Here is a 10,270-nt window from a genome sequence, read left to right on the forward strand (position 1 = left end):
GTGTAAACTGCAAGTCCCAAATACTAACCTTTATCTCTGGGTTAACACTTGACCTACCAGCTTCAGCAGCAAAGGGGTGTTAGGAGCTTCTGCTTCCTTGTGTGCCCCCCACAGTTCCTCCTGGCTCATCCTTGTAAATCTCCTTCCTCTCAGTCACATCTGTCCATGGAGTGCATTGATTCTATGGAAGCACACAGCGAGCAAGGTGACAGAAGTGGTCCAAGGCAGAAACACCCACTCGTGTTTGTACGTCTACATAGCTTTTTAAGTACACATCTAGAGGCATAGTTCTGTAATCCCAGGAAACTTAGATCCAAGATCACACTGTCCTTAAGGAGGACAGCCCTGGCTGTGTGTGGAGTGCTGACAGCAGCAGCCACGGGACCAGCCAGGGCTTGGGTCCAACTGAAAAATAACCCTATCAAAACAAGTAATAATCTGCTGCCAGGAGCGTGGGCTGCCTGATCAAGATCGCTCACCCACACTCACACCACAACGTACATGAGAATAGGACAAACCTTCTCCATAGGAGCCTAAGTCACCTGTAAAGCTGTGCCCCGATGCAGGTGAGGAGTTATGCAAGAGAGGAAACAGCAGTCGGAGATGAACAGGGAAAATATCTCACAGTTTCACTGCTGAAGCCAGCGTCTTGCAAAGAGATGCTCCTTCCAGCTCCCCAGGCTTTCCAAAAGGATCTAGGACTTTCAGAAGTTCAACCAAAGGCTTACCAGACAGGCTAATGATGCACATCTGCCTGGCAGAGTCAGAATCCCAGCCTGGTTTGTGTTGGAAGGGAGCTTAAAGCTCCTCCAGCTCCAACCCCTGCCACGGGCAGGGACCCCTTCCACTGGAGCAGCTTGCTCCAAGCCCCTGTGTCCAACCTGGCCTTGAGCACTGCCAGGGATGGGGCAGCCACAGCTTCTCTGGGCACCCTGTGCCAGCGCCTCAGCACCCTCACAGGGAAGAGCTTCTGCCTAAGAGCTCATCTCAGTCTCCCTTCGGGCAGGTTCAAGCCATTCCCCTTGGCCTGTCCCTACAGGCCCTTGTCCCAAGCCCCTCTCCAGGTTTCCTGTAGCCTCTTTGGGTACTGGAGCTGCTCTAAGGTTTCCCCTTAAGAAGCCTTCTCCTCTCCAGGCTGAACCAGCCCAGCTCTCTCCCTGTCAGTGCTCTGGGATCACAACTGTGACTGATTCCAAAAGAGAAAATCCTGTCGGAAGAAGACTGCAGATCAAAGCAGGAGGTTACACCTACATCCTGGAACACTCATGCCCATGGGACAGAGGAACTTTGAATTCAGTTTCAGACTAAATGTATGTCTGTGCAACAGAAACTTTGGGTTAACGTGCTCCAATTCTGTGCAGCCTCTTTGGGAGAAAAACCATTCCCCACCTGCCCTTGAAAAATCAATCGATTGAATAGAGGTCTTATAAAGGCAAAGAAACTCCCTTCCTATGCAATTCCCAGTTTAGGGATGGGCCAGGACTACCTGCTTAGGTTAGCACAAGGTTATTTTCTGGATACATTAGCTACAAGGTAGCTCAGGTAGGTACTTCAGAGCAGAAATGATCCAAATCAAAGTGGTTTTCTTCCCCTCTCTCCTCAGTGCGCAAACAGCATCATATCCTGCCCAATACTTCAGTCATTCCAAGCATGCCACAACCTACGCTGTGAAATGCCACCCAGCTAAACCCAGAGGAGGCACTACAGAAGAAGCTGGCATTATGCAGAGTAATGAATGATGAAGAAATGAATAACTATCTCCCCATTCTTCAGAAGTTACCCACCTCCATTTAGTTCTCTGCTTCATCAGCCAGGAAAACAAATGCTGTCTTACGCTTTAAAAGGTAGTTCCTGCCTTTGAACTCAGGAGGCACAAACCCCCCGATTTTAATGACATTTTTAAGCCATTATAAAGACTTTGCAGCCCTTTAAACAGAAAGAAATGCAAGTGACCAAACCCAAAGGTTCCCCCCCCACCAAGCTTTATTGTCTTTATGTCAGTTCAGGTCTCATAGCTGAGAATCTGCCTCTCTTACTGTGACCTCTATGCTGTCACTGATCTGCTCCGGGGCCTCCAGCTCTCTCCCTCCAACCTCTTGCATCAGGAGTAAGATAAATGTGGTCTCAGAGGACGATGTGGAAAAGAGCTATGAAGAGGAATATGTGACACCCAAAGCCTGTGTAAATCACTACTATTTCGGGGCTGCAAATCTGTTTCCCTCAGACCCTGCAAGCTCCAGCCACCACCATTTGGAGCTATTTGAGAGCACTAACAATAGCTGTCTTGTTTTACTGAGACTTAAAGCATGGCCTCTTAGCAGAGAACTGAAATAGCTCAGGGATCAAACTCCAGTGTGAGCAGCAGGGAGGGGCTTTTTGACCCCTCTTGCACTATATTCCTGCTGATGAGCTTAACTCACCGCCTTGAGAGCAGCCCAGGAGTTCCTCGGTGCCAAGTCCATCCTGAAAGCCTCTTGTCCCTGGGCCCAGGATGCCACAAAACAGAAACTCCAGTGGCCACAAACAGAAAACACGTAAATTGCACTTAAAAGCAAGCACATGGTTAAAACTCACCAAAGCAACACCGTGTTTTAGAAATCTACTGCACTTGAAGATCTGCAGAGGGAAAGGTCAGCAACATATTCCAGTGCCCAAAGGGGCTACAAGAAACCGGGAGAGGGGCTTTGGACCAGGGCCTGTAGGGACAGGCCAAGGGGAATGGCTTGAACCTGCCCCAGGGGAGACTGAGCTGAGCTCTTAGGCAGAAGCTCTTCCCTGGGAGGGTGCTGAGGTGCTGGCACAGGGTGCCCAGAGAAGCTGTGGCTGCCCCATCCCTGGCAGTGCTCAAGGCCAGGTTGGACACAGGGGCTTGGAGCAAGCTGCTCCAGTGGAAAGGGTCCCTGCCAGTGGCAGGGGTTGGAGCTGGAGCAGCTTTAAGCTCCCTTCAACCCAAACCAGTCTGGGATTCTAGGATATATAGTGCACCTCCCAGAGCAAAGTCTGTGTCACGCTGCTGTCAGGCTCGGCCTGCAAACAGGTTGCTATAAAAGCCCTGCAGAAACCACTGCCACACCAACTGATGAGATCCTAGTTGCACGTGTCAAGCTTAACCTCAGGAGGCTTTATGACAGACTCTAATAGGTACAGGGAGGAGCTGAACCCCACAAGCTCCCCCAGATATGTTCAGAACTGTAGGCAGACACAAACACAGGACCTCAAACTTGGGTTCTTACAAAGCCTCTCTCCAGAGCATCACATGGAGCTATTGCACCACAGCAACACGCTCTTCAGGTGCCACAATGCACCTGAACTGGAGTCTATGCAGGTGCGACAATGCACTCTAACTGGAGTCACCGCAATGATTTTATTTTCCAAGGAGCTCATATTCCCACCCATACTATTTCTGGAATCTTTTCTTACAATAAAAAGAAACCACGGAAACATCAGAGTTAAAAAACAAGCAAAAATTTGGAACCAATTTCCATGGCGACTACTCTAAACTCAAGTGCCGTTACTACGCATACACGTGCCCTCTACACAGAGCATGCTACACTTGGACACATCAAAGCCAACACATCAACAAGAGCTGGTGAGAATGGGACACATCAGAAAGGTAGCTGAAAGCGTTCCACGTTCCTTCAACAGGAACACCGCAAGGATGATAACATGGTCTGGAAACATGTTAAACATGCAGGTGTTAAATATTCACTTCTTAGGAGTCCATAACACAAGGGATCAGTTGCATTTATTAGTATTTTATATGCTTATGCTGCTATCCCCTCATCACAGACCTGGAAGCATACTTGGTGTGCAAGAGGATCTGAACCCCAGCTTCCACCAGCTAGGATACAGCACCTTGCTCACCACTGTGGTGGGATACTGCCCTTCTCCCACATTACTGCTGTGCTACAGATTCACTTTTCCACCCAAGCAGAGCAGGAGAGATCCTTAAACCAGATCCTCAGGCCAGAGGTTTAGACTCTGTCTTGAGAAGAACCCAAATCCACTCTTCACCCACTTCACTTCCAAGGGGTAACCTTTATACCTCTTTATCATTTACCAATCTAACAACGCTTTAGCTCACCAACAGAGCTAAAAAGAATCAGTTATTTAGCTTCCATAGACTTGTCTTCATTAACTTCTGGAGAGGACTAATGTTTGTGGCCACTGGGAAAGGGTATTTCTACATTTTTCCATTTTCTGGTCTGTTAATTATGGTTCCTGAGAGAAGGAGACAGCAGTTTGCTTTGTGAAATACAACAGGCTGTATTTTACTGTTTGTCAAAGGCACAGAGAAAACAGCTTCTATTTCTTTTTTATATAACCCAGTCATACAAAGTAAGTAAATCCACATACTTCAGAAGCCAGCATGGCCATTCTCCTCAGACCCTCATTTAGGCCAGCAGGAAATTAGTTGGAGAATCTCAGATTTCATTAAAAGAGCTTATTTTTCTGTGGGATGACAGTCACAGAAAACACGAAGCGATGGAACTGGGGCTGAGGCAGCTACAGTTTGAGAGTCGCAGACTGGTCGGGGTTGGAAGCTCATCCAGCTCCAACCCCTGCCACAGGCAGGGACCCCTTCCACTGGAGCAGCTTGCTCCAAGCCCCTGTGTCCAACCTGGCCTTGAGCACTGCCAGGGATGGGGCAGCCACAGCTTCTCTGGGCACCCTGTGCCAGCGCCTCAGCACCCTCACAGGGAAGAGCTTCTGCCTAAGAGCCCATCTCAGTCTTCCCTCGGGCAGGGCAGAAACTCCTTCTGTACCAGGAACACACTACCTGCAGCAACACCCCTCCTAGGTTCTGAGGAGGAGCAGGAGTCTGCTACCTTTTGAGGATGGAGGACTGTGAAAGACCCAACTGATACTGCTTGCCTAAGGTGGAGACCTGTAAAAGAGCACCATCACACCTTTCAGACCAAAGGGAGCCCCTAAAGCATTAAGCTCCTGTTTGTGAGGAATGTTAGTGATCTGACAGAGCTTTCCCAACTCCACCTTAACCCCTCCATCCCCACAAACTCAGCTGGGATTCCCCCACCCCAGGAAAAGGCTGTGTTTCGAACACACCACAGTCGTGACTGCAACTGAGCACATTTTGGTGTGAGAGACACAACAGAGCCCTTCAAGGGAAAACCTGAGAGGGCAACACAAGAGTGCCTTCAGCAACAGCAGAGATGAGGAGAGGGGATCCCAGGACATGAGTGCTGTGTTTTGTGGTGTTCCAACCCACTCTCCTGTTTCAAGAAAGGGTGGCACAAAGCAGTACAGCTGCTCCAAAGGACTGAGATGGATAAGCAGCAACAGTGCCATCAGCCAGCATTTTCAGGACTTAAACACCTCTGTGCCTATCTCCACATATGGTTTGGCCACTATAGCAGCTAGATGTTCCTCTAAACCTAAAGTTACCCAGTTAACTTTAGCGTGAGGTGTCCCTGCCCATGGCAGGGGGGTTGGAACTGGATGATCTTGAGGTCTTTTCCAACCCTAACTATTCTATGATTCTATGATTAAACATTTGAGCAGCAGTGCAACGACTTGGATGCAGGAACTGAGTCAGACCCAAGAGCGCTGGTGTTTTGCCAGCTCAGTAGCCCTCCAAATCAGTTTCCCAGTCCAGCTACCCACTCCATGACCACGGTACAAGGGAAAGGCAGAACTGGGTGGTTTAGGGGCAAAGCCAGCTGAAACTACAGACGTTGCTACTCACTGCAAAGCACGGTACATCTGTTCCACAGCAGTGCCATAAAAGATTAGTAAGCGCTGGGCTAATCTGGAAAGGGAAAAGGAGCTCGGAGAGCAAAATGTTATCACTAAGTCAATAAAACAACAGTTGTTACAGGCTGAAAACACACAGCGTTCTTGCACAACAGGCACAAAACGCTCCTAGGCTGATTCCTCAGCCTCAGCTAAACCTGTGTGGTAACTGGGAACAGGACCGTGCTGTAGAGGCTAAAGGAAAAGTGGATCAACAGGGTGAGCTGAGGACAGAGCTCCGGGCTCCATTGTGCGGGATCGCAACGTGGACGTGCGTTAGCTTATACATATGGTTTCACTTTCATGTAAAGCTCGTGTTTACATCTAATGTACAGGGCAATTAGAGCTGGTCCCAGCCGTGGACTGGAGACAGCACGCCTATACACCCGCACAGGATATTTAGGGGCGGTCAGAGGGTAAGGAACCTGTGGCTCAGCTGTATTCCTATGGCTGAGGATACTGGAAAGCTTCATTTTGAGGTCAGGTTTGGTAAGCGGCAATCGGTTCTTGTGCGTTTTGCTACCCAGGTCTAATCCCTCACCCACTGCAGGGGTTTTAAAGGCAGCTCTGGAGGAGTCAATGGATTTGCCTGGAAGCACGGGATGGGGCTGAGCTGCCAAAGCCCCCGCGACTGGAAGAGCTCGGTAGAAACAAGCAGCACCAAAACCCGCACCGCCCGCGAGGCTTCCCAGCTCCGTAATTCCCATCCCGCCTCCCGGGCCAGGTTAGGGCGACTTTTCCCTACTCAACCTTCCTCCTTCACGGCACCGCCGGCAAACGGTGAGGCGACACACCGATACGAACACATGGGAGACGGGGCGAACGCAACCCAGAGCAGCCGGGCGCATCACCCCGCATCGAGGCGCTGGTCCTTACCCCGCAGAACCACTGCCAGGGATGGCCGACCCCATCCTCCCTGAGCTCGCCACGGGCTCACCGGAGCTGAGCAAGGAGCGTTAGCGCGGTTGGTGACCGCGGTGCATGGGATGGGGCAGAAGCACCCCCCCATGGCGCCCGCCCGCTCCCCCCCGCCGGGCAGGAGCCCTCCTCGGCCGTGCCCTGAGCGGGGAGCCGAGGCCGCTCCATGGTGACGGGGGGGCCCGGCAGGTGCCGCCGAGGGGAGGACGAGGAGAACCGGGGAGGAGCCCTCGCTGTGCCCGCCGAGGGAGGGGAGAACCCCGGCAGCGGGGCCGCCGCGTCCCCACCCGCCTCGTACCTCTCTCTGCGGTGGCCGGAGGGGACGGGGTCTGGCCGCCCGCCCGGCTCGCCTCAGCGCCTCGCTGCCCTCCCTCCCGGAGCTGCTCCCGGCGCGGCTGCGGCGGCTGCTGGCACTGCGGGGACGGAACCAGCGCCGGCCTGTTTTCCAGCCGCCTCCCCTTCGGCCCGCCCCGGCTCCGCCTCACCGATCCCCGCCTCCTCCTCCTTCTCCTCCTCCTCCTCCTCCTCCTCCTGCGGCCGCTTCGGGCCTGCGGGGTGGCCGAGAGCCTGCCCCCGGGGCCTGCCCGGCCGAGGGGTCGGCCCCGAAGCGGGTGAAGCCTCGTCCGCTCCTTTAGGGCAGGCCTGGTAGGGGAAGGCACTGGGGCTGTCAGGGTTAGCCCGCAGTGCCCCTCGGGCGTGCACAACACCTGGTGGTGCGGCGTCAATACTGTTCAATACTGATAAATAACTTAACTAGTAATGAACAAGTACTGAGAAGTATAAATAAATACTAATAAGTAATTTTACTACTAATAGATATAATAATAAATACAAATCAATACTAAATACTAAGAAAATTATTACATACTAATAAGTTGCCAATATAATAATACTAATAAATGCCAATGGTACTAAATGGCACTAATAAATACCAATAAATACCAATAATACTAAGAAATACTAATATATTACATTAAATGCTGATAACTGAATACTAAGAAGTAAATACTAATATATTACATTAAATACTAATAAATACTGATAAATAAGTACTAAGAAAGAAATTAAATTGGAGAGGGGCTTGGGACAAGGGCCTGTAGGGCCAGGCCAAGGGGAATGGCTTGAACCTGCCCAAGGGGAGACTGAGCTGAGCTCTGAGGCAGAAGCTCTTCCCTGTGAGGGTGCTGAGGCGCTGGCACAGGGTGCCCAGAGAAGCTGTGGCTGCCCCATCCCTGGCAGTGCTCAAGGCCAGGTTGGACACAGGGGCTTGGAGCAAGCTGCTCCAGTGGAAGGGGTCCCTGCCCGGGGCAGGGGTTGGAGCTGGAGGAGCTTTGAGGTCCCTTCCAACACAAACCAGGCTGTGTTCCCATGAAACACGTCTGGGTTCCGAGCCTCTGGCAATGCAGACCTCTCCTCCCAAGTGCAGGGAAAAGCAAAACCAGAACTCATTACAAGTTGGGAGACAGCATTCAGAGCCCTAAAGCAGCGGGACCAGGTTCTCCTGCTTCTGAATTTGATGCCTTTCCCCCAGCTGCAGGGTAGAAGTCTTGTCCAAGCAGCAGCTCCATGAGCAGTGTGTTTTATTAACTGTATACTGTTTCCAAAACAAGGTTTGCAACAAGGAAGGAGCAGCGTAAAACACACAGGATGAGGATCCACTCCAAACCGCTGGGACGTGTCCCCCAGCCTTCCCATTCACTGCCGGCTGGAATTGCTTTTGCGTGTCTGGAGAAAAGGCTGCGCCTGTCATGGGAATAATGTGCCTGCACGTTGCCTTCAAGCGTTTTCGGGTTACAAACCCACACTCAGCTGCGTGCCCGAGGTTCTCACCTGCACGGCTGGAGTGAGGCTGCTGAGCCATCCGAAACATCTGGAGACGAGAGTGAGAACAAAGCGAGGGGGGGGGTGTTTTCCCCACGTCAGCCTGATGCTAAGTGATAACTGTGCAGACTGTTCCATGTCAGATACACCGTGTGTGCAGGCTGCTTTCTTCCAGACCTTCTGGCTGCCCTTTCCTGCTGGATTCGAAACCTGCAGAGCACCTCAAAGTACCCAGATGATGAAGCCATGGTAGGATTTATGTTGTAGTCCAGCTCTGAGGGCAGCAGCACAAGAGGGATGTGGAGCTGCTGGAGCGAGGCCAGAGGAGGCCATGGAGATGCTGCGAGGGCTGGAGCAGCTCTGCTCTGGAGCCAGGCTGAGAGAGCTGGGCTGGGGCAGCCTGGACAAGAGAAGGCTCCTGAAGGGGAGACCTGAGAGCAGCTCCAGTGCCTAAAGGGGCTGCAGGAAAGCTGGAGAGGGGCTTGGGACAAGGGCCTGTAGGGCCAGGCCAAGGGGAATGGCTTGAACCTGCCCGAGGGGAGACTGAGATGAGCTCTTAGGCAGAAGCTCTTCCCTGGGAGGGTGCTGAGGCGCTGGCACAGGGTGCCCAGAGAAGCTGTGGCTGCCCCATCCCTGGCAGTGCTCAAGGCCAGGTTGGACACAGGGGCTTGGAGCAAGATGCTCCAGTGGAAGGGGTCCCTGCCCATGGCAGGGGTTGAAACCGGGTGACCTTTAAGCTCCCTTCCAACACAAACCACTATGTTTGAAACATGGTTCCCAATCCCGCACACCATAAGGATGGCTGTTCCCATTCGGCACGCTGCAGGATCTAGCCAGCACTGCTGGGCCGGGCTGGGCATGGTGAGATGCCAACAGGGAAGAAGCAGCAGCACTGCCCTGTCACACATACCCCACAGTCTTGCTCAGAGTCTCCACCAAGCCTACAGATGGAAGCAGAGCTTTGCAAACTAAAGCACTTCAGGGAAAAGAGCCATATCCCTTGTAAACCAGCTATATCTGGAAAGAGAGGAACTGGCACTGAGGTTGGTTATGTTGGCTGGGATGAGCAGCCTTTCTCACTGGACCGGACAGAGTCTGAGATGCTGAGGAAATAGGTTCAGTTTGATGGGGCAACTTGAAAATACCTATCTGGAGGGGATGGATGTGCATCTGGGATTTCCTGCCTGTATTCCTCAGCATTGCACAGAGCAATACCTGCCCCCAGGGCTGGCTCTAACCGAGGCCATGTCTGTCTGTAGCCAAAGAGGAGCCATGGTGAATTACAGACTGGTGCTCCGTGTTCTCACAGAGAAGCTGACCCATGAGAGATGCTAGTCATCCAGCAGCTGGGAAAGCTGGAGAGCCAATTCCTACTGAATGGCACTTCTATTTCCTCCGTAGCAAATAAACAGCCGTGCTCCAGGACTGCACTAACTCCCTGCTCGCTTGGCTGCAGTTTGAAGGGTTTGAACTAAATCTAGAAAGCTCTGAGTAACTGGGGTCCCCTGGGCTCTACCCTCTTTCTGCAGTTTAAATTTGGCAACAGAGCCCAGCCAGCCCAAAGGCATCCTTGCAAGGCATTTGGAGGCTACATAGAAATGCGATTACCAGTGGGAGAATAAAGCTATAATGTATCGCAAGCACATGTTTAATGCAGTGTTCACTGCATTAAGAAGAAGGAAGTGACAGGTAAGGCTGATGTCGGTGCCGTAGTTGGAGAGTAGTTGCAAGGAGATTCCATTAAACCCTAAAATAAGCACTTTCTATGCCTCTGACA

General features: G+C 51.9%; 1 protein-coding gene across 1 annotated transcript in view; it reads right to left on the bottom strand.

The window, feature by feature from the left end:
• Positions 1–7,136, bottom strand: part of SMOX (spermine oxidase) — a 55,008-nt gene extending 47,872 nt beyond the window's left edge. Inside the window, exon 1 of the mRNA XM_065661939.1 lies at positions 6,971–7,136. The gene's annotated coding sequence lies outside the window, so the exon portion shown is untranslated. The remainder of the gene's footprint in view (positions 1–6,970) is intronic.
• Between the last annotated feature and the right edge of the window lie 3,134 nt (positions 7,137–10,270).

This window comes from Lathamus discolor, chromosome 1 (genome assembly GCF_037157495.1).
Source record: "Lathamus discolor isolate bLatDis1 chromosome 1, bLatDis1.hap1, whole genome shotgun sequence".
Lineage (NCBI taxonomy): Eukaryota > Metazoa > Chordata > Aves > Psittaciformes > Psittacidae > Lathamus > Lathamus discolor.